The following is a 25,249-nucleotide window of genomic DNA, read 5'->3' as shown; positions in this document are numbered from 1 at the left end:
GCCCCTCATTGGAAAGAATTGCGAGGAGTTTTATGGTAAGAAGGAGAAAACCAGGTTTTCAGACAGGAATCGGGATTGGGGCAAACATGCAGTCTTCTTTCTTTGGGGGAGATCTTAGACATCAAAGCTGGAGTCAGGAGATCTGAGCATGATCATGATGGTAGTTTTTTGGGTTATTGTCTATATTAGGTAGGATAGGACCTAGCTAACTGAGGCCCAGACTCAGACCCAGGTGATTTTAAACAGGCCATTTATCAATTATCAAAACAGGAGGCCTGCAATCAAACAATGAATACACATACAGGTATCATACAAATGCTCTTTGGAGCACTTTTCTAGAACTTTGTTTCCATGCAAATAAGGTGTCCTCACCCAAAGCCAATCAGGATTAAAATATGTCCTCCCCATACAGAGATCAAAACAACACATGGCATAGGGGTGTTGGGATAAGAAGTTAGTGGGCCTGGGGCAAGAAAATAGGGGTCCCCAAACAGGTCCGTGATATAGGAATATAAGGAGAAACCCAGTTATAGCCAGGGCCAGTCCCTACTCTGAGCGGCCTGCTTTTTCTGAGGGCTAAATAAGTAGTAAACTGCTCTCGGACTCTTGATTGCAACCTCTGAGGCAAATGGCTGGAGCATTTTTTGCTCCAGGCGATGGGCTCCAGGTGAGGGAATAGAGTGGCTCTTTAAAAGAGCCCAGGGAAGGAGTTTCCATCTTGGCTCAGCTATTAGTGAACCCGACTAGCATCCATGAGGATGTGGGTTTGATCCCTGGCCTCGCTCAGTGGGTTAAGAATCCAGGCTTTCCGTAAGCTGTGTTATAGGTTGCAGACGGGGCTTGGATTCTGTGTTGCTCAGATCCTGTGGCTCTGGTGTAGTCTGGCAGCTACAATTGCTATTGTACCCCTAGCCTGGGAACTTCTGTGTGTGGGTGCGGCCCTAGAAGACAAAAAGGACAAAAAAAAAAAAAAAAAAAAAAAAAGAAGAAAAAGAAAAAGCCCAGGTCAGAGCTGATTGCTCCCACCTGGAGAGACTGCCTGCCTACATCCCAACTCAGAAAGACCCCTGGATCTATCCCCGTGCTCCTGCAGCACCTCCCAGCCAGAGCAACCTCCTACCAGATTGCCTGCCTCCATCCTTGTGCAACAAAGCCTGCTGGCTCTATCCCAGTGCCCATGCCACGCTTCTCAGCCTGCACCTCCAAATCCTTGTGTGTAGGCAAGGACCGAGGAAGAGACAGCGCAGAGCAGAGGAACCCAACTTTTTGGTGAACTGTGACTGGGATCATCATCACCCTCCCACGAAGACCCACTTAAGGTAGGGATCCTTGCATTCTAGAAAGCTGGAGGATCAACCACGTTCCCTCTCTGACTCTTGATTTTCATCTACCCCTGGGGCAGATGAAGGGGAGAGTTGGGGACCTCTAATGAATTTTACTGGAAGGGCTTAGATTTTTTTCTGACACCACCATTGCTCCATCCACCCAGCCTGCTGGGCTGAGGGGTTTCTGTCACTGTCTGGCTTACCAGGTGGTCTCCCTTTGCTGCTGTCAGACCCAGTTGGGCCTGCTCCTGGGAACTGGCCTGCAGGGGCATCTGGGCTCCTTAACCCACCAAGGCCTTGCAGGGTGGGGGCGGGGTGTCTGCTCAGTAAGCACAGAGGGCAGGTCATGTCTAGAGCTGCAGATTGCCTGCCTTGGGCTATAAAAGTGTTGGCTTTTTTGGCTTGTTTCGGGTATAACATGTGATGTTTAGTGATAAAACAAATTCAAGTTCTTGTGCCCTGGAACTCCAGCTACAGTTAGAATGTTCTTTTTCTAGGCAGATTGCTTTGCCAACCAGAGGGTCACAGCAGGCTAATGCCCTAAAGACTGTGCACCTCATTGGAAAGAATTGCGAGGCATTTTATGGTTAAAAAGGAGAAAAACAGATTTTTCCGGAGAGGAATCAGGATTGGAGCAAACCTGCAATCTCCTTTCTTTGGGGGGGTCTTAGATATCAAAGCTGCAGTCAGGAGACCTCAGCGTGATCACGATGGTGGTCTTCTGGGTTATGGCCTAGAATAACAGTACTTGTGAAAAGGCATGTAGATCAGAGATTAGAACAATCTAGGAAAGATCCTGAAAAACATCATGTGCTAATAATCTTTAACCCACAGGCAGTTGTGACCAGGGTGCCTACTTTTTAGTTTATAGGTGATTGTGTTTAGGGTGCAATTAAGCCTGGGAGAAGGACAAGGAAGGACTCTCAGATGTTCAATTTTAATTTTATTTTTTATTATTTTTGGTCTTTTGGTCTTTTTAGGGCTGCACCTGTAGCACCCAGGCTAAGGGTAAAAATTGAAGCTTTAGACGCCAGCCTATGGCATAGCCACAGCAACACAGGATCTGAGCTGTGTCTGTGGCCTACACCACAGCTTGTTTGGGGTATAACATGTGATGTTTAGCAATGCTGGATCCTTAGCCCACTGAGGGAGGGCAGGGGTTGAACCTGAATCCTCACTGATGCTAGTAAGGTTTGCTAACCCCTGAGCCACGACGGGAACACCCAATTTTAATTTTAAAGTATTCATTTCTAAAAGTAGGGTAAGAAATATATTTTTTCTCTTAGGTGTATAAGATGCCTATAATACGACCTGTATCCCTTAAGAGGGAACCAGGATCCTGACCCAAGGCAGTACTATTTCTTCTTGACTCTTGCTCCATTGTCTTTGCATCCTCTTCCTTCCTCAGCACCTGTCTGAACCTGTCCCTAGGAACTCAGGGGAGGTTATGGAGACTGAATGATGCCCATTTCCTAAGAACCAGAAATGGGGAACACAGAAAGGCTTTTGCGCCCGGGACTCCCACAAGGCCCTGCTTAGGTACAAGATCAAGTATTCTGAAATATGGGAGCCTGAGCAAATGAGAAGTGTTAGACTCTACAGCAATTTCTATTTAATTTGGGTTGTGAGAAGCTGAAGTAGGGAGAAAGGGGCCAGAAAAGACATGGTCATAGAGACAAAAACATACAGTGATTGGCACTCTGAAGAGTGATGGGGATCAGTGAGAGAGAGAGAGAAAGGGAGCCTGCCAGATCAAATTTCAAGAGAGGCCTCTCCATAAACAACCACGCTTCCCTCCCTGGCCCATGATTTTCCTCCTTAAAGGTCAATATGAGTTTTGTGAAGTGCATTTCACCTTGATTTAGAGCTGTTGGTGTTTTCAAGGGTGTATGAGAGGACATTTGTAAGCTGATAGAAAATCACCAACTTAAAAAATTTCCAATACCAACATGAATGACAACTTAGGAAAGCTCACATAGTGAAAAACTGTGGAATTTAAAGTGAATTTGGAGGAACAGAGAGGTACACGGGTAAAAGTTACCAAGGTTTCAGTGGGTATGTAGTGATATCAGTGTTTCTGGATGATAATAGTTGTCACTTGAAAAGAAGTTTGAGAAGTCAGAAATCATGGGTGTGAGTGGGATCCAAGGGGAGTTTCTGCTGAGCCCATCATGAACTTGTTACCTGCTGATAACAGGGAGTCATTGCAAGCTCCTTAAGAATGAAAGTAGTATTTTAAGATGTTCACCATGTTGTCAGGATACATGAGTTTGGAGCAGGGAGAGAATGGCATTTAGAAGAGAGTCTGACAAGGTTAACCAAACTTTGAGAAGAGAAGCTGCTGGAGAGGATAAGACAGAAAACAGAGGAGTCATTGACACACTTCCTGGCAGTGAATATCATGGTGCAGAGGGTAGACCAGGAAGCCCCAGTGGGGGAAACTGGCCCCAGTAACCTAGGAACTGGCCCCCAACCACACTGGGCATCAAGGCCCTTGTTTTCAAGGGAAGAACCAAATCTCACACCTGCTCTGTGATCGTGGGCACATCCTTTGTTTTTTTTGAGTTCTGGTATCTTCCACTGAAGAAGTGGGGAGGCTACTTAAATCTTACATGTGATTGAGTGAGGCCAATCTAGGACCTCATCTTTTTGGATTAATTTAAGGACTGGGGCTTTATTACATCTGCCAAATCCCTTCAGCTGTACCTAAACCAGCATTTGATTGGATAACTGGGAGAAGGTGTGCTTGACTTCAACCAGGGCAGTGATTCTAAAGCATTCTGGGCCCCACGCCCACAACTACAAAATAAGAGATTGTCTCATCTCTACAAATGCACACTCCTGATATTTGAATTTTTTCAACTTCAGTGAGAGCTTCCACTCAAACAGGAAGTGCTGAAACCTGAGCCTCTATAAAATAGTGGAATTAAAAAAAAAGCACCCCCCCCAAAAAAAAACCCCTGTGGAATTAGCTGGGTTTTCCTCACTCTAGGATCAAATTAGTTTTGAAACTAAGGATTTTTTCCATGGACAATAGCAATAGCATCCTCAAGGTCAATACATTCCTGCTTGCATTGTCCTTGGTGTTTGGACCAAGTTTCCTAAAAGGGTTTTACTAGAAGAGGACCTTGTCCTGGGGGCTGGGATGGGTAGGAGAAGGGCCTCTGAACCTAGGGTCATAATGCTCCAGTGCTCCAGTCTTGTCTAGATGTGCTTGTTGGTGAAGTTTGGGTTGGATTTCCCATACCTGTGGATCTGAGCTGTGACCCTCTGCCTGAGATGAAAACCTAAGCAGTGGTTTAAAACCAACCCTGGCCCCCGCTGCAAATACTGTTTCCATCTCGTGGATGAGATAGTGGGGGCTCTCCAGTGACTAATCAGCCAGCTGAGGTCTCATGAAGCTCATGTTCTCCCTAAGTAAGCATTATTGTGCAAGGGCCTGCAGTAGTAGTTACTTTATTTTAGTCATTGTTTAAAAAGTGAAAAAAATAAGACTGTGTGTGTATAAATGATGATAAAATTGTTCAAGGGAAAAGATTTGTAAAATTGTGATCTACACAAAAGACAAGTACAATAATGTGTATACATTTGATCCAGGAATTATGTGGAAACAAGATTAAGAGACAAAATTATCTATTTAAAATAGTTTATATTATATGCCATGTATTTACATTATTCAAAGTGAGTGTTGAAATAAGCTTCAGATGCAACCTCATAAAGAGTGAATGGCGGCCCAGGTACATTATATGGCAGGACTTTTGCTTAAGCACAGAGCCAGAGAATGCTGACGATGGCATTTCAACCCATTGCTTCCTTTATCTACAAGTTGTCCCTTACAGTTACTGGTTAATGACATTCCATGCTGCAAGAAAGTTGGAAGAGAGGAGAGTGAGAGGGATGACAAATGCCAAGTCATCATCAGGCTGAGCTCCCTCCCTGCCCTTGGGCTACTCTACATTTTTGGGTACCATCCAAGCTCTGACCTCATAGCAGAACTAGAGGCTTGCATTTAATTTTCATTCCATTGGGACTGAGGGAAATAAGGGCTCATCAATTCCCTTTTCTCAAGTGGAATTTGGGTCCAGGTTCAAATTTTTAGGTTCAGGATTTGGATCAGAGACAGAGGAATTTGGTGACTGTTTCTGTAGGTAGGGATTGCTGGGATGAAGGTAGGAATCAGGCATGGAGGTCCCACAGAGGGTGAGGGAGCAGAGTTCCTATGAAGGGTAGTGAGAAAAAAGTAAGGTTTTTTTTTTGTTTTTGTTTTTTTTAAATCTTAAGCAAGAGTATACTGGACATAAAGTATTGAGGGAAAAGACAAAATAATCAGCAGTTAAGACTAAACTGGGAGTTGATCAAATGAAATATAATAAGTGGGTTTTAGGTAAAGTATGAATATATTTATGGGAAAAAGAAGACAAAATCTTAAAAATAACTAAAAAGTAGTATAGGGAGTAGTAATTTTTAAAGAAGGAAAAAATGTCACACATGCATACTTGAATTCAATGCATAAAAAACAATGCAAGAGAATGAATACTCAAAACTATCTTCTAAGAAAAATCCATGGAAAGAATGCTTGCCATTATATATTAAAGGATACTTGGTGTATCTGGAAAGATTTATTCAGATCTGTCTTCTCAAAAGACATAGTAAAAGCATTTGATTTTAAAGATAACAAATTCCCCTTGAATGTCAATAAAATACAAAAGGAAACAAAAAAACACTTAAATGGAAAAATCATTTGACCTCAGATTTTTTTTGACAATAACAAAGACAACTCTATAACAGCATTTTAAAGTGCTCAAGGAAAGAAATACATGAGCCAAGGATTTGATTTCCAACCAATTGGATTCTTTCAATTATCATGGTTACAGAAACAGATTTAAACATGGAAAAATTCTGGGAATATTGTATCCTTTCTGAGTAATACACAAAAAGATTGAGCATCATACAACCAATAATTGACTATGAAATTTTTGGCAAAGTAATTTAGAGTGACCATTGAATATATTTAATTGTATACCTAAGGGACTTAAGAGTGGAAGAATAAAATATAATAGTTACCTGTCCTGACTTAAGAAGTAATAATTCTATAAGAAGGAAAAAAAGGTAGAGAAGGAATTAGAATGATCTCAGTAGTGGTCACTTAAAAAATAGATGGAGTAAATGGGTATCAATTAACTGGTAAATCAAATACAGGTTTCTCCATTATCCCAAAGTAGAGCACCATTATCCCAAATTAGAGCATTCCTATGAAAACTTTCCTAGGCTGAAATGGCATAAATCAAGAAGCAATTACCCCAGGACATATCTTGCTAACAGATGCACAAAATGAATTGAAATCAATCACAGATGCTCATGGACACAGTTCAAAGCTCTTGTAACTTGGTGCTGAGAGTAGTTCCTGGGGAAAGAGCTTACTCAAGCCACTCACTGCTCTGGGTCTGCACTGCTTCTTTAACTGCCGCTGCAAAGCAAGTGCTGAAAACTATTTTCATTTTTTGCCTTTTTTGCTAAAAATAAAAATCCTCTCAAGATTTTTTTTTTAATTTAGTGAAAATAGGCAGGGCTTTCATAAAAGTGAGGTAGCATATATCAAACTTTTGAAAAGGAGGGAATACCTGTAGTAGAAACCTAACATAAAATGGACAAAAGACATGATTAAAGGGGTTATTAAAGGTACTCTTTAGAAGAAAATCCCAAACCTTCATAAATGAGGAAACAGAAAAGGAGAAAATAGAGCACATTCAGGAAGGAAAAGTATAAATAAAATGTTAGACCCAGTGAAGAAGAAATACATCAATTCAATAAATACAATTATGCCTAACTCACCTATTAGAAGAAAGAATATATCAAAGTGCCTTAGTGACCAAAAAATCAACTCTGTTTTAGGTAAGAGACACACTAGAATAAAATTATTCAATAAGACTGAAAACAGAAGGGTGGGCAAATATATATGGGGAAAACGTACATCACAAAATGAAACTAACCAGAAACCAGAAGTTCTAATCTGAATGCAGATGAGATGGGATTCAGACCCCAAAGCAGTGAGCATGACAATAATAAACAGCTCCAAATATTACTGATCAAAATGTACAGTTGACATAAATAACTATAAATATTCAGCAAATAACACAATGATTATTTAAAACAAGCTGCAGGTGCTACAAGGAGAAATGAACAGAAATCCGTAAATAATAAGACTAACTTTTAACACACTATTAACACTATTTTAATATCTTAATATTTAACACACTATGCTTAGTCCAATAAAGGCTACATGAACAAATAAATAAGAATATAGGAGACCTAAATTAATAGGGTAAGTTTTATTGATGTATGTATTTATACATAAAACTATAGGATTATAACATGGAATATACCTTATGCTCAAGCACTCCTTTAGCTTTCACAAAAATTGATCATATATTAAGTATCAATGAATGCGTCATTAAAATCCTTAAAGTAGAAATAATATAAGCAATATTCTTTGATCACAACACAATAAAAGTAGTATTAATAAAAAAAATTTCACTTCCATCTGGTGGGAAATCTGCTATACAACTTTAGGAGAAAAGGTAAAATGGAAATTAAAAATATTAAATATATAAAAAATAAATAATGAGATAAAGCATTAAATAAATCCATACTTGAAAGCTAGTAAGTGAAAAATAAAAAAAAATACAAAAGCAAGATTTAAGAAAAAATGTAGGTACAGGATTAGTGAAAGAAAACAGGACTCAGAATTAGTAAATAAAAGACTGATGCTCAGAGTTTCTGTTGTGGCATAGCGGAAATGAATCCGACTAGGAACCATGAGGTTATGGGTTCTATCCCTGGCCTTGCTCAGTGGGTTAAGGATCTGGCATTGCCATGAGCTATGGTGTAGGTCCAGACGTGGCTTGGATCTGGCATCGCTGTGGCTCTTGCATAGGGTGGCAGCAACAACTTGGATTAGACCCTAGCCTGGGAACCTCCATATGCCACAGATGTGGCCCTAAAAGGACAAAAGACACACACACACACACACAAAAAGACTGATTCTCTGGAAAAAAATAGATAAATCACTAAGTAATCTAATAAAAACAGACAAGGAAAAAGTGCGTATTTGTAAGCTGAGAATGATAAAGGGAAATAACTGTTAAACAGGAAAGAATTTTAAGACCATGAAATTACTCTAGATAAATCCATGCAAATTATATTTGAAAACTAGATGAAGGGAAAATATACAGTGAAAATAAAATTTACCAAATTTTATTAGAGTAGAGATAGAATGATTAAACAACACTATTTTCATGAAGGAAATAATGTTTTTAAAGAAACACTACTCAAAACAGTACCATATGTACATGCTTTCACAGAGAAATTATTGCATTGCGGAGACTAGATAATCATAATCATAATGCTACATAAATATTTCCAGAGAGGAGAAAATAATTTTTGAATGCTTTTAATGAAGCATGTTTAACATTTACATTGGTAATAACAGCATAAAGAAACAAATGCATAAATAAAACACTAGTAAGTAAAATGCAGTACCACCTCAAAAATAAATATGTCACAGACCAGTGAGATTTATTCTGTAAATGCAAGAATAGTTCAATATTAGCACATCCATTTGTGTATCTTAGCCCTAAAGTCAGTAACGTACCCCATAATTTAATGAGTAAATATTTTAATGGCATCTCCACTGGTTCCTACCAGGAATGGCTTCATGGCTATGCATTCAGTGCAGTTGCTCAGGTACTCAAGCTTGAAAGAGCCTACATGTGGTTTAATATACTACTGCAGCCATTGTGAAATTCTTTACTTTTTTTACAAGGAATTCCCCATTCAGCATAGATAGATCTGGATTTGTATCCTAGCTCTATCACTAGTTATCTGCATGTCCTTGAGCAAGTGTCTTTACTTCTCTGTGTCAGGCTATTGTGCAGTGCTCTGGTGGAGATTGAAGTTGGCATATGACAATGCAGTCACATAATAAGTCCTATAGTAAGTGGTGGATACGTGGTAACTATTAATGCTATTGTGTGGTGGTAGTGGTTGTATCAATTTAAAAAAGAGAGAGAGATGGAGTTCCCATCTGGAAGTGAATCTGACTAGGAACCATGAGGTTGTGGGTTCAATCCCTGACCTCGCTCAGTGGGTTAAGGATCCGGTGTTGCCATGAGCTGTGGTGTAGGTTGCAGACCTGGCTCGGATCTGGCAGGGCTATGGCTGTGGTGTAGGCCAGCAGCTACAGCTCCGATTCAACCCCTAGCCTGGCAACCTCCATATGCTGTAGGTGCAACCCTTTAAAAAAAAAAAAAAATTTAAAGTTAAAAGAGAGAGTGACTAGGCAATTCTATTTGAAATGTTAGAGATAGCTTTATAAGGAAAGAAATTCCTAAATTGAGTGTTGAAGGTTGAGCCCAGTCAGCCATAATGTAGAAAGTCATTCAAAAATGAAAGGGATGGCAAACACAAAAGTAAGGACTGTTGCCATCAGCTGGGCATCTATAAGAGTAGCAAGGTGGCCAGGAGCATGGATGTGGATGGAGCTGGGTGGACTTGGGCTAGAATGACTTCGACTAGATGCATGACTTTGGGCAAATCACCTCCCCTCTCTGTGCCCTAGTTTCTTCATCTTTAAAAAGTTGAAATGATAATAGTACCTGTCTCATAGGTTATTTTGAGAATTTATATACGTAAAGTATGTAGGGTTATTTTGAGAGTTTATATATGTAAAGTTCATGAAAGAGCGTTTAGAAAATTGTAAATGCCGAATAGGTTATACATTATTATCCAAGGATAAATGAGTAAGACAAGAAATGAAAAGGAAGACAGACTAGGGCCAGCTCACAGAGGATTAGTCTGCCGTGATAAAGACCCCGAATGTGATCTCAGAGGCAGCAGAATGTCATTAAAGTGTTTAAGCATAATTGTGACAGAATCTGACCTGCCTTCTAGAAAATTGCTGTGACAACATTATAGAGACATGAAGAATTGTGGAATAAAAGTTGACTTACTGTTGCTGTCCCGACTGGCACACCTGACAAAAACAATTTCAATTTCTGGTGTAAGCAATAGTAAGCATTGAGCACATACATTTTCAGCTCAAGAAAGTGCCTTCTGGCCACAACATCTGTCCTGGGAGGCACTCTGGTGAAGACTCAGCCATAATTCACATTCTAAACACTGCTGATCTCCTACACCCAAGAAAGAGTCAGAATATGCTCTAGATGGCCAACTCTCGTGATACCTTTTCCAGACCAACTCCAGGCTTGTGGACTCAGAGCTAGTCCCCTGCTGAGGGCTTTAACGCTTCAGTCCCTAGTTACCCAGTAGACATACTCAACATTTGCTAGAACTGCCAGAGGATCTTTGGATGCAGTCACTGCCATCATAGCAGATGTAATGGCAGCCAATAAACAATGGTTATTGAGCACCCGCTGTGCTTAGAGCACAACAGTATGGCTGCACAAAACCACTACAGCAAAGAAAGCAGTGGGAGAGGGTTGTACCTCTTACATAGTAGTGTCTGACACCTCTGTTGATAGTATAAGCTCTTCCAGGCTATTAAGAATTATTTTCAACTAAAAATGTGATAGGTAGACTCCCCGCCTGCCAATTTCTAACGTGTCTGACAGGCAGGGATTTGCAAGGCATTGGACATTTCCGAAAGAATATTCTGAATTCTCTTTATGAATCAAAGAAAAATATATCAATTTGTCATGCATGGTTAATCTTCTATTTCAATTTGATTTATTTACTCAGTTTTGAACCACACCAGTTTGAAATAGTGAAAAATATATTTTAGTATTATTTTTCATTTAAAAACTTTCAATAGCATCAATACTAAGTATGTTATTTACTCCAGCAGTTTGGGAGATTTTGTTTGTAAGATAAACCATTTTGAAATCTCATAGAGGGAAAACATCGTGAGTGCAAGAAAACTGCATTTTGAAAGTTTATTTCTCTATAATGTATCTTGGTACTGTCCCTTTCGTTATTTAAGATATTCTTAGGCAGGCATTGATGTTAAAATTAAGCTTACTTGCTATATGTAGAAATATAACTATTTGGGGGAGGATAATATTTTTCCTGAATATAAAAGAACATTTTATATAATGTAGTTATCGCATGGTCAATCACTAGGTAATATTGAGCTGTTGTGTGTGGTTACATTCTGCATTTCAATATTTTTTTCTGCAAAATATAATTCTTCACAGCCATTCCATAATCATATTTACAAGATAGATGAAGAACCTTGCTACAAGTCTCAACCTTGTCCAAAAAATGAGGTTGAATGTGGTATCAGATTGTTCAACTCTTCTGGAAGAAAAACTTGCTGGAGATGTAGTTTGTGTGGCAACAAGCATGCATTTAACAAAACAAAAACTAATCAATTCCATGCCAGTGACAGGAGGTGATTCAGCTAGCTGGCTGGCAGTAAAGGTTGTTTAGCAGGTTTCAGCTTCCTAATTGGGTGTCTAGCTTGTTAAGTAGCATCTGGTCTTTAATTAGTTGAAAAATTATTACCACTAAGAGTTGCTCTAAAAAGAAAAAAAACAAAATAATTAAAATGTTAGAATCCATATGGTGGGTGCTTAGCTTGTCAATAGCTGTTTTCCTTCTTTATCACTAATATGTTGAAAAATATTCCTATGCCTCTTACTTACTAAAGTGTACCTCACATAAAAGTAAAATCCTCAAAGACTCACAGAATGGAATAGCAAAAAATAGCTGCTGGCCATTTAATAATTATTTTTGACCATGAAATTATCTCTAATATCCCCTACCTCATGGATGGAGGATGTAATAAGTGAATTTTACAATATTCATTATTTATTACATTACTATATTACAATATATTATATTCATATTGAAGGGATTACTAAAGTCCCTGACTCAATTTGTTTTAAACGCAATGACAGCAGTGAAAATATCAGTACCTTAGAGATGACAGGAAAATTGCCTTTGCACACAGATTCTACTTAATGATTAGCAGGAAGTTAATATTGCCTAGCATTAGAAGAAACCCAAATTTGCCATGATTTTGTATTTATATTTTTACTTACACAGAGATAAAGTTTAAAAAGTGTTATTTAGTGATGAACCATTGCATGTACCTTGTACATGCTGTGAAACTTTATGGTTAATTATACATATATGACATTGGCCTCACCTCCTATCTTGACAAAGCTGTGCTGCTTAGACCAAATGTTCCAAAAACATTTTGCTTTTTATTTTTTATTTTTTTCCAGTCAGGAGTGGTGGTATAGTAGGAAGCATATGCATTTTGGTGCTAGCAGAACTGTATTCAGTTTTTTCTCTCTCCCTTTTACTAACAATGTAACAACTCATTTTTGGTTCTATTTTTTTCTTCTATGACATAAGTATCAAAATCCAACCTGTTAGACTGTAGTGAATGCTACAAAGTACATAGTACAGTTTCTAAAATATATTAACCTTCCATAAATACTTATATTTATTCTTACCCCTTTCTCTTTTTTTTTTTTTTTTTTTTTTTTTTTTGTCTTTTCTAGGGCCACACCTGCGGCATATGGAGGTTCCCAGGCTAGGGGTCTAATCGGAGCTGTTGCTGCTAGCCTACACCACAGCCACAGCAATGCTAGATATGAGCCATGTCTGTGACCTACACCACAGCTCACCACAAAGCCGGATCCTTAACCCACTGAGCAGGACCAGGGATCGAACTCACAATCTCATGGTTCCTAGTCAGATTTGTTAACCACTGAGCCATGATGGGAATTCCTTCATATGTTATCTCTAACACATGTAATGCATTTCAGTAATCTGGAAAAATCAGTTTTGGGATTTATCTCACAACCTTCTGATACAATATCAGTGAGGAATGATTTGCATAGGATTTGGTGTCGTTTTGAATAAATATATCATTAATTCACCAATCTTTGAGACGGGCACTTTTTGGAACAGTAAAGTCATGTGATTTTTATGCCTCTTTACCCCATGGTTACTGGAGATAATGAGAACAATTCAAATAGAAATTTTGATATGAGAATTACTCCTCATCCTGTGAAGTTTCTAGCATGCATGAAGAGGAAGAGTTCTCTCATAGGTATCTAAGTTCGTTCTTTAAATGTATCTGTGTTTTAATTTGCATATGCTTAAGGAGCAGAATCACAACCATGCCCACCACGGGATCCTTTGTGCCTTCTCTCTGAACAGAATGAGAGCCTCATCTTCTTTTTTAGTGTTTACATGCTTCTTTAAACCACTTCTTTTCCGTGTTTTAATGTTAGTTCTTCAAATTCATTGAGGGATAAAAATATGAATCCTCTCTAATTAAATGCTTTGTGTCAACATTTGTCCCCAATGTTCTGCTTACTTGTCAGCACTCTCTAAAGTCTCTGCCAATGAAATGTCTCCATCTTTATGTTCTGTCGCTGAGTTCAGGGCTGATGTACTATAAATATCAAATTATCATGATCAGGCAATGCCAAGGGGGAGAAACACTGACATGTGGTCTAGTACGATGCAAATCGGGCAATATAGATTAATAGCAAACATTTGGTTGACATCTCTAATTCCGCCTGGGTTGAAACTAAAACTTTATTGTACTCCTCTGTGGTCTGCCATACTGCCAGCTGCCTTTTCTACAGATGTTCTCAACATACGAAGGGAAGTCTGAGCATTAACCTCCTGCTGCATATCAACAAGATGCTGATGATCATGCAATAATTTGCTCCCTTTTCAAGACCTAACTGTTGATATGACATGATGAAAAACCTCATCGTTAGACACTGTTACAAATGTCTGTAATTACTGCTGCTATTCAACTAAATGATTCAGCTTACCCATTCCATCACTCTCAGAGGATACCCCAGTGACATGTTACTTTTCCATGCCCTTGGTTTTCCGCATTTCATGACAGCTGGAAAACTCTTTGGCCTAATCATGAACAGCCTAACTAGAACATTTAAAGTTTCACTGCTCTGGTCTGTGGGGAGACAGTGACTGTTTTTGAGCTAGTTAAGGATAAGATATAAATAATCATGGAATATTGCTGTGTCCAGGATGGACTGGGGGGGGAAGAAGACAGTCTGCCCAGGGCTCTAAGATAAACCCAAACCTAAGAAAACCATAGGGAAAGAAGGCTTGCTTCAGGGTATTTTGTAGAGTTTCTTGGTTTTTCTTCTAAATATATTCTCTGATTTTTGCCTAAAGACAGCAATCCTATAGGAAGTTCCCACATTCTGAGTTTCCTTCTCTTACAACCATGAAGTGAATTTAATAACATGCAAATCTTGGTTATCCTTGTTCAACCATCAAGATAGATTGTCTTGAGTTGTCTACTCTTTCTCCCCTGTCTCCTTTGATCTGAAAATTACATTGTTTTTTAAACTTTCATCATTCCTCTCTAGTATCACACTTCTGTTGTGCCCTCTGGAACTTGCCTCTCCTCTGAAGATATTTCCTGCAACTTTCTTGAGAAGAGATGATTCCTCTGGAAACTGTCTTGAGATATAGTTAGTGTCCTTGTTAACTCTCCACTGTCGATCTAAATCATTGCTTCTTCGCTTTCAAGAAAATTTATTTGCTTTTTGGGCCTCAGCCTTAACCCTTCTCTGGGCTGTCATCCATTGTTGAGCTGTTTACTCCCCACCCATTGAAAATATATGCATGTGGCTTGCAGACTTCCTTTGACTGCCACATGCTTCCAGCATCCTGGATAAGATTTCTCCAACATCCTAGTCTCTTATCCTTTAATCCCCTTATGTCAAATGATCCGATCTTCCACTTTACCACAGACACCTATGTGAAAGATTAAATTCTTAAACAAGCATTTAGCTGGAATTATATAAGCCCAGTTTCAGACAATAGTTTAGTCTCCTTCCTACTCTCCCTCTCAACTCTTTCTAGGATCACCGCATCAGCCTTATTGACATGTTTACACATATTTCTTTTGTTTCTCCCTAACTACTTACAACCGCTAGTGTTGGTTTCCTTTCCAATATGTCATATATTTTATATTATTTCATTAATACCCTTTATTTTTCAGTGCCCTCGACACTCTTACCGACTAAATTTCTGTTTCTCTTGACTAGAAAACGTAATATGTGGTTTGGTTTATCTGTTTGCTTGCCCATCATGTGCACCTGGATGCTGAATGCTGCTTTAAAAAATGATAAAAAAAAAAAGGTCTGTGCCACTGTAAATTCATGAACATTGAGCTCTTTTCTGAATAGCACCACAGCTTAGTTCATAGGTACCTCTATCTCAACATGTCCATGGGAATGCATCATCTTTCCTTCCAAATTATTCCTTGCTTTCCTTATCTAATTGGATGACATTAACACTCATCTAGTTTCTTAAACATCTGAATTCTGTCTTTCCTTCACATCATCAATCAGTCATCCTCCTCACTGGTCTTCCTTCTTCTACCCTTCCTTCTCTACACTTTATTCCTCTGCGCAGAAGTCCTCAGGCATCATAATAGCTAATGTACTTACAATGACCTTTTAAAAATGTCTTGCATGTCCTAGTGTGAGTGCTTACTACTCTTTGACCTTTCCACTACATTTTTCCTTCACTTGCTACCTAGCAGTCATGTAGCATATATCTGCCCAAGGTCTTCGCACATCCTGTTCCTTCTGCCTGGAACATACCATGAGAGAGCTCTTAGTGCTTTCTCAGGTCTCTGATTAAATATCAGTATATAAAGTAGGCATTCTGTGACAACCACTTTCTATGAAGAAGTAGCATCTTCCATTCCCCATTCTTGTTATCTTCCTCATCCTAGTTTGTTTTACTCCACATTGATATCACAGTCAGACATATGTAATGGTTTGGCTGTTGTCAGTCTCTCCCCAGTCGTGTAGGATGTCTGAGGGAAAGGACTTAACTTCATTCACTACTCTATCACCAGCACCTAGCACAATACTTGGCATACAATAGATTCTCTAAGTATTTGTTAAGTGCAGTGTTAAGGATCTATCCCATTTGAAAAGCACCAAAATTAATGATTTGATAAAAAGAATATCCATTTTTAATTTTTAATTTGAAGCTGAATTGAATATATATTCAAAATGAGTTTCATAAAATTATAATTTTTTTCTTCAAGGTTTGAACTGTCACTGTACATCTCAGGCTTCAGGCCTTTCAGGCTTGTGTGGTTTCAAATAACATATGGTAGAACAAATGAGCATGAGTTTGACACAACCTGACCTTTAAATGACAAAGAGAGCAAAAGGGCAGAATGAATGTGGCCTTGTCAGACTCTTATGAGAATAGAAAATTTCCAGCAGCCTCAGGGAAGGTCAAAAAAAGTGTTGTGCAAGTGGAATGGGGAACCAATTGAAAGTTTTTCATTGAATGAGGGTGACAGACAGAGCTCTCTTCAAGAATATGTAATGAGGATCATCCAAGCCATTCAAACTGAAGAATGGCCAAGAGGTTGTGTGATTTATCTCACATTTTCAAGCATGACATGATCATGATCATTATTGAGAAATACTATATTTTTAAAAGTAGCACAGGATCATGTTATAAAAATTCAGAGTATCAAAGGTTTAAAGCTCCAAGTCTTCTTACCCTAGACACCCTTAGTGCTCTGATTCCTTTTCTCAAAGACACCCACTGGTAGTAATTAGCTATACAATTTTCTAAAGCTATTCTATGCAAACACAATATGGATTATATTTTATTGAAAATTCTCTTAACTCTGAAAAATTTCAAACAGGCAAGAATTATAAAAGATAATAATTTTCCCATATTCTTATTAATATAATCACCCATATAATATAAAGTATCATATTACTTATTACTTAAATTTTCATAAGTCCTATCATACTATACCCATCCTTTTGTAACTTGCTTTTTCATTTGACATAATTTCAAAATTAACACATACTCATACATATAGCTCTAGTTGCTTGATTTTAACTAACTACAGTTCCCTATTTATGAATGTACTCTAATTTATGTATTCAGTTGATGAGCATTACATTGGTTTTCAATTTTTCCATTTATAGACAGTTCCATCATATGCATCCTTATACTTGCTTCCCTGTACACATGTGTAAGAGTTTCTCTCTTTTGTTTTTGTTTGTTTTGGTTTTGACTCTATCCATGGCATGCAGAAGTTTCCAGACCAGGGATTGAACCCATGCCACAGAAGCAAGAGGAGCTACAGCAGTGATAATGCTTGATCCTTTCCCACAGGAGCCACCAGGGAACTCCTACGCAAAATTTTCTCTAGAGTATATCTACAGAAGTGAAATTACTAATTTGGAAGATATGTGCATATTTAATTCTGATTGATATTGACAAACTTTTTACACTACCACCAATACTCTCTACATATTTTACACATATTTTTTGCCATAATTTTGATAGAAATTAAAAACATGATCACAAAAATTTGTAGCCACTCTGCTCAAGAAGTAGAGTCTATTTCTCATTCACTGAATTTGGGTTGCCGTGTAATAGGATTTGACCAACAAAATGCAGTAGAAATTACATTAAGTGAATTCCAAAGCCTAGACATCAGGAGATCTTGCAGATTCTGCTTTCTCTTCTTTGGAGCATACATAATATTATGCGAAGATTGCTATTCTATCTTATTGGGGAAAGGACATGTGAAGAAGAAAAGAGATGCTATAGTCAACAGCCAGATATCTGAGTGAGGCCACCTTGGATCATCCAGCCCCTTGAAGCCATCAGTTGACTATGATGGCTTGAGTGATCCCAAGGAAGGCCAACAGAAGAACTGCCTGAGTGAGCCTAGCCCACATTGCTCATCCAGTATTATGGGTGCTAATTGTCGTTTTAAGCCACTGAGTTTGGGGATGGTTTGTTACACAGCGACAGATTACTCAATACCCTTGATGTTATCAGACATTTAATTTTGCTAACCTGATAGGGATCGTTCTATGAATATAGTATTCATCATTTATTTTAGCATCCTTTAATATTCTTCAAATATAAAGAATGATTTGAGATATTACTCAATAGAATGCAATCAATAGAGTATCCAACTACTAATCATGGCTTACACAAGAGGAAACAATTTTTCTTACAGAACAAGAAATCTGGAGGGAGGGCATTGTTGACACTTGTTTTGTAACTCAGTGTCATGTCTCTAGTTGAGTATCTCTGTGATTCTCTTAACTTTTCTCCTCATAGTCAATAGTTTAGTCTAACAGTTTCTTATGGAACATCAGCATGCGTTTGAAGGCAAGAGCCAGGAGTGGCATGAGATATTACACTTTTCCTTCTACACGATGGCCTTCTTAATTTTAATAGGACAAATCTTTCAAAGAAACTCCCCAGGAGATTTCCCTTTGTATATATTGACCAAAATAATCACTGTAGAATAGGGAATAGTCCACTTTCCTTTGGAACCAGCAAAATCTGAAAAAACCAACCAACCAGACAAGCAAAAAAACCATGGTTGTTTAGTAAATATGGAATAAGTATAGAATCACTTTTTTTCATATGGAAGTTCCCAGGATAGGGGTTGAATCAGAGCTGCAACTTCCAGCCTACACCATGGCTGGAGCAACATGGGATTCAAGCCATGTCTGCAACCTACACTGTAGCTCACTACACCATAACTCCTAGCATCAGATTTAGTTAAAAAAATAATGTTGGTGGACTTCCCATTGTGGCTCAGCAGTAATGAACCCCACTAGTATCCCTTGTCCTGCTCAGTGGTTTAAGGATCCAGTATTTTCGTGAGCTGTGGTGTAGGTTGCAGACATAGTTAGGATCCTGTGTTGCTGTGGCATAGACCAGTAGCTGTAATTCTGATTTGACCCCTAAACTGGGAACTTTATGCTGCAGGATGCAGCCCTAAATAAAAAAAATAAATAAATAAAAATAAAAGAATGTTGGCCACACATTGTAAAATACTTACATAATTTTCTTTATAAAGTTCTCACACATATTTATTTAGACTTTTTTTTCTACATAAGGGAAAACAAATTTTGTCATGGTCATGAATGGATATTTTAAAGACCATTTCTTGGTTCTTGCTGGTATAGAAATATTACTGAATTTGTGATTTTGATATTGTAGTAACAGTTTATTTGAATTTGTTTATTTGCTCTAATAGTTTATGGAATTTCATGTATTTCTTTTTCGTGTAGGCAATCATATAAACTGAGAGAAAGGACAACTGTGGTTCTTTTTTTTTTTTAATTATCTATGATTTCTTCTCCTTGTTTTTTGTTGTGTTTGGTTTGGTACCTTAGGATCACTAGTAAAATGCTGAAATAGTGGTGTCAGTGGTTGATCTTGATACTTATTTTTCCTCAACAGATTGATTTTCCATTATTTTCTGATGAGAAATCTGTTCTACCTTATTTAATGTTTAACATAACTACTCTCTATCTCATTTCTCTCTCTATTTTTCTGGCTTCAGGAGTGGAATATTAACCATTTCAACAGGTGTGAATTCTTTCTGTATACTTTTTCATATAATTCTTTGTTACTATCCTAAGAAAATGATATAAAATCTTGAGGTAGGCTAGTTCTGCATTTTTTTTTTTTGTTAACTCACCTCACATTGGAATATGTCTTTATATGATCTGCATAATTAAAAAAAAATCTACTTGCTTCCAGAACCAAAATATACCAACCTACTTTCATTTAAATACATATATGCTACCTTCCCCCCTATAGTATAAACTTCAAAATCTATATTTGTATGCTTCTCACCTACCCAAACATCCCATTCCTATAAATCTCCATTCTCTTTGTTTTCTTATATGTTTTTTCCTTTCTGTTATTCTAATCAATATTTAAGAATGCTAAAAAATCTTTTTTTTTTTTGTCTTTTTGCTATTTCTTGGGCCGCTCCTGCGGCATATGGAGGTTCCCAGGCTAGGGGTTGAATCGGAGCTGTAGCCACTGGCCTACGCCAGAGCCACAGCAACGCAGGATCCGAGCCGTGTCTGCAATCTACACCACAGCTCACAGCAACGCCGGATCGTTAACCCACTGAGCAAGGGCAGGGACGGAACCCGCAACCTCATGGTTCCTAGTCGGATTCGTTAACCACTGCGCCACGACGGGAACTCCTGGAAAATCTTGAAACCACATCAATGTTCAACTAATTTCTCACATTCTACTGCCCATTTTAGTATAAATTCCTGGGAAGAGATTTTTGTACTAGCTGTAATGATTTCTTATCATTTCCTGAGGCCACTCCAGAAATGATCTCAGACCATTTAGTTAAATGTGATCATTTCTTAAATAATTTAGAAGCCACCTTTATAAAATTTTAAGTTCCCAGGAATTTGGGGATTTTTTTTTTTTTTTTTTTTGGTTTTCCTATTCTGTTTCACTGGTCATGGACTAGTATCACACTTTATAAAGAGTCTTTATAGTATTAAGTTTTATATCTGATAGTTCTCCCATTGACTTTTTTTCCTAGTGTTTTCTGGAATGTCTTTGCATATTTATTTTCCCTTATTAACTTTACAATAAAAATTTTAGCTAAAAAATACCAACAAATACTTGTTGGTGTTTGGTATTTATTGGGGGTTCACATTCAGTCTAAATATCATCTGGAGCAGACTTAACATCTTTATAAGCCTGAGTTACTCAAACCAAGAAAAGGAGATGGTTTCATTTGTTCAGGTCCACTTCAGTGTCTTTCAGGGGTTTTAAAAAATTGCCTCACGTGTGTGTTAAGTAGTATTTGTTAAATTTTATATGTAGATATTTTATCTGTATTATGCTATTGAATATAGAATTTCCTCTTGTATCTTCCAAATTATTGCTTCAAAAAATAAAGGTCAATGATTTTTGAATATTAATTTTATATTCTGCTACTTGTTTTTTGAGTTATTATTGATTCTTGCAAGAATTAGTGCCAAACCATCAGCTAATAGAAAAATTTTACTTAATTCTTATACCTTAATTTCCTTGTCTAATTCTGTTTGAGTAATAACTCCAACACAATACTTTATGGCAATGGAAAGTGGACATCCTTGCCTTACTTTTGATCATAGTGAGATCTTAAACTTTACCTTACCAAAATTCTTTGCACACAGTTGATTAGGGTGTCCATGTATTGGCTTTGAGTAGATAAATTATCCAAATATGATTTGTTTGCGAGCCATACATGTTTGTTATCTCTTTAAATTGCAATAAATATAAAGTTCTCAGCACACTTGCTGAAGCAATATCTTTAAATGATAACATTCTCCAGTACTTCACATTTTCTTCTACAGTGATAATAGCTTGTGCAGATTTTATATTATAAAAAGTCCTATACTCAAAACAGTTTAATTTTAATAAAAGAAACTAACAGAGAGACCTTATACTGAAAACTGCTTTTCTACCCTTTAAAACCTAATGCTGATAATAGAACAAAAGTATTTGTGGAGAATAAAGCTTCATTAAACTACAAATACATCAATATGTAACACACCATGTGTGTATTACATTTTTCCAAGTCTTCACAAGTGCAAATTTAAATTTTGTTGCTTCAAAGGACATTACATTTGCAACTTTGGACTGTAATTTTATTTTTATTCATTTTAATGCATATTACTAGCATAAAGTTTGGTGAAGCAGGCAAGACAATGCCAAAGCTTCATGATTTTTGCTAGCTAGTCGTGAGTGTTAGAGAAAACTCTCTGTGTCCTCCCAAGGAAAGAGCTAAGGCTGGAATGAGAAAGATACCTCCAAGGGAGTTCCAACTACCTGCATGCACACAAGTTGCCTGATGGGCACTGTGTCCTGCAGCCCTGGAATTGCCTTTCTACTTAGAGAGTAACCAGATGTACTGTCGAAGAAGCATGCCCTTTGGAAATGTCAATGTATACAGTTAAGGTCTACAAACCCTTTGAGATGGTTCTTCTGTTCTCTTAATAGCTGTGCATTTTGGAAAATATGGGTAGATGAGAAATGATGTGAATTCACTGTGTCTTTGCTGTAGATTTTATTAAATTGTACAGGCTGGAATGAAATGGGCAGGACAAATCAGTTACTATGGCTATAATGTTTATATTAAAAATCAGGCACACTTATGTGGATATTGGCAAAGTAAGGGAACACTCAACATCAAATAAAGATGAAAAAAAATCAGTATTATGATGATATCAGTGAAAAGAACTGGGTGGATAGGATATTTAATGTTAACTTGTTCAGCAATGAAGAAATGGCATGTTTTCTATTAAAATAAGTATACGTTAGTGTACTTTAGTGACCTAAGGCCTAAGTTGTACCTGACAAAAAGTGAAATGTCTTGAGGTCATGAGACTAACCCTTTTTGCCTCTGCAAAATTTTCATCTGCAGAAATAGCTTTCAAGTGAAAACTGCAGCCTTTTCTAAAAAGGCTGCATATCCCAATTGATATTTTCTGAAAAATCATAGAAATTTTCATTCATACATTCCACTAATTATAAATTTAGCTTCTTTTGTAAATTAATAATAATAAATAACTTGAAAAATGTACTCAGAGGCTGCTTTATTACCATTCCACCATACTTTAGATATTTTGGAACGATTGACACATGTAACTCATTTTTTTCTTTAAATTATAAACAATCTATTACTATCATTTATAATTTTAATAATATCTTCCCTCCTATTAGTTTACTTAGGAAATACTCTAAACCTGCCATGATGTTTTTCTTCCTGGGAAGAGAGAAATGTAGCTCTCAAATTTCTTTCTTGTATTTGAGATTTCCCTAATTCCACTAGTGTGCTTAAGACTTTAATAAAATTGTGAAATATACCACATATTTAAAAGAATGTGTAATTACATTTATGGTTTAAAGAATAATGGTAGAAACACCTGTATGCACAATTCCCACATAAGAAATAAAGTGCTGGTGCATCTGAGGAATCTGAATATGTTCTCCCCAACCCCATCTCATTTCCTCCCTGCCGGAGGTGACTGATAGACTGTTCTCTGTAGTGTTTCTAAGTGTCTGTGAAAAAAAGGTTCCATGGTAAAATAGCATTAGGATACTCCATATGTAAGCCAGATTTTATGGCAGAGTTTGGGAATTCACAAATCCTAATGTTTTAATGAACATTTGAATCTATATGCATTTGATTTTCTGCAAACTTACTATGGTACATATTTTACAAATTACTGATAGGTATTTTACCAAACCTTTGTGTATTTCAGAACGAATAGACAAGTATAGACATTTCTCTATAAGACTTGAAGGGCCTTTAATAAAAGCTGAGTCTGTGAGGTGGATGAGCAAGGCATCCATCAAGGCAGAAACTAAACACAGTATCTCAGGGCAGGAGTTCTTATTGTGGCACAGTGATGTAAGGGCCCAGTGTTGAGTCAGCAGCAGTTTGGGTCACTGCTGAGGTGTAGGTTTGATCCTCGGCCCAGTGCAGTGGCAGCTGTGGCATAGGACATAGCTGCAGCTCGGATTCAATCCCTGGCCTGGGACCTTCCATATGCCTTGGGTGTGACCCACCCCCCACCAAAAAAAATCTTGGTTACAAAGTGCAAAGATTTCTCATTCACGATATATATCCACCATAGGTTGGCTGGGGGCTCTGCTCTGAGTAGTCTTCACTTTGGGCCACTCTCCCTTGGACAGTGCTGATTGAGACACTTCTACTCACAATTTACCTGGCAGAGCTTGTCAAATGTCTCCACCCAAAAACAAGAGGGCCAGGAAATGCTATGTGGGAAATAACTGGAGACTGTTAGATTATTTTAAGAGGTGGAGGGGCAAGGCCGCCAGTCTATGCAAAGGGTTGAGTTTGTTTGAAAGGGAAGGGCATTCATTACATCATTCAGTTTGGAAAAAGTCCTAGACCTCACATGAATCTGATAAGGAAGCATTAGGATGGCATCCAAGCCAGAGAGCTCTTGTCTTTGATATGTATGCGTGTTTCCACTGCCTCAGAAATTGATGCCTGAATGTGATGCAGAGTGTCATTTCACATATGGAGGTAAGATTTGGACAAGGCAATAAAACCCTTGAGCAAAGCCATAAAATGCTGTACAACTGGTCAATTGATGTCTCTTAATTATCATGTGGAATTGGTCAGGGTTACTTCCAAGAGTATGCTAATTAATGGTAGGATTAGGCCACTGTGCAGAATGCGCAGTCTGTTTTTCCTGTATCTACTCTTTTCTTTGTTTCCTTTTTATCATTTCATATATGTGTAATATGTGTATTTTTATATATTATGTAAAATTTTTGAGTGCTCACCCATCTCAGTTGTTATATGTAATATATACTATATTATATTTAATAATATATAATCTTTAGCATATTACATATATAGGGAGAGAGAGAGAGAGAAATAATTTTTTAAATCTAAAAATAGTCCTTCAGCAAAGGAAAAATCTACCATTTGCCTTTGGGCCAAAGGATGAGAAAAGAAATCTTCAAGACAATACACACTTGAGGATCAACGTGTTGGTGGCAGGAAAATTAATAAAAGAGGGGGGAAAACATCTCAAATGGAAGATAGTGCAGCCTCTTTCATTTACTTTTCTATTTGGAAACTATCTATTATCTAAAAAAGGAACTTCTGTTTTTATTTTATTTCAATAAGGGTGAGAAAATTTCCTGTACAGAAGCACCTTCTCCATCTCTAAGGATTTCCTTTATTTGTTGCCTTCAGAGGAGGCACATGTGAACTTACTCACTTTGGGCTCCTCAGGTCCCTACCATTCTCCATTGTCAACCAGATGTCTCTGTTGTCAGTTAAGTCTTTACACTTAACCACTAACACAGAAGAGCTACAATGTAAGAATTCATGAGTGAATACAGTTTCAAACTCCCTGCCATATCCTATTTCTTAAACGATTATCAAAGAGAAACAACAATTGAAAATGTCGCCTGGACTCTTGCTGCATCAAATCATTCCTTATAAGGAATTTTTGTAGGAGTTATGCTTACATTCAGTACCATGGGGCTACTTTGAGCCAATCTCTGAGAAAGAAAGGGATCCTGAT

At 37.6% G+C, this 25,249-nt stretch overlaps 1 long non-coding RNA gene across 1 annotated transcript in view; it reads left to right on the top strand.

The window, feature by feature from the left end:
• Window positions 957-25,249, top strand: part of LOC110262073 — a 214,879-nt gene continuing 190,586 nt past the window's right edge. Inside the window, exon 1 of the long non-coding RNA XR_002346598.1 lies at window positions 957-1,319. This is a non-coding gene — a long non-coding RNA (uncharacterized LOC110262073). The remainder of the gene's footprint in view (window positions 1,320-25,249) is intronic.

Source organism: Sus scrofa, chromosome 8, assembly GCF_000003025.6.
Source record: "Sus scrofa isolate TJ Tabasco breed Duroc chromosome 8, Sscrofa11.1, whole genome shotgun sequence".
NCBI classification, from domain to species: Eukaryota; Metazoa; Chordata; class Mammalia; order Artiodactyla; family Suidae; genus Sus; species Sus scrofa.
The sequence above is the reverse complement of the archived record's forward strand: the minus strand, read 5'-3'. Positions and strand labels throughout refer to the sequence as shown.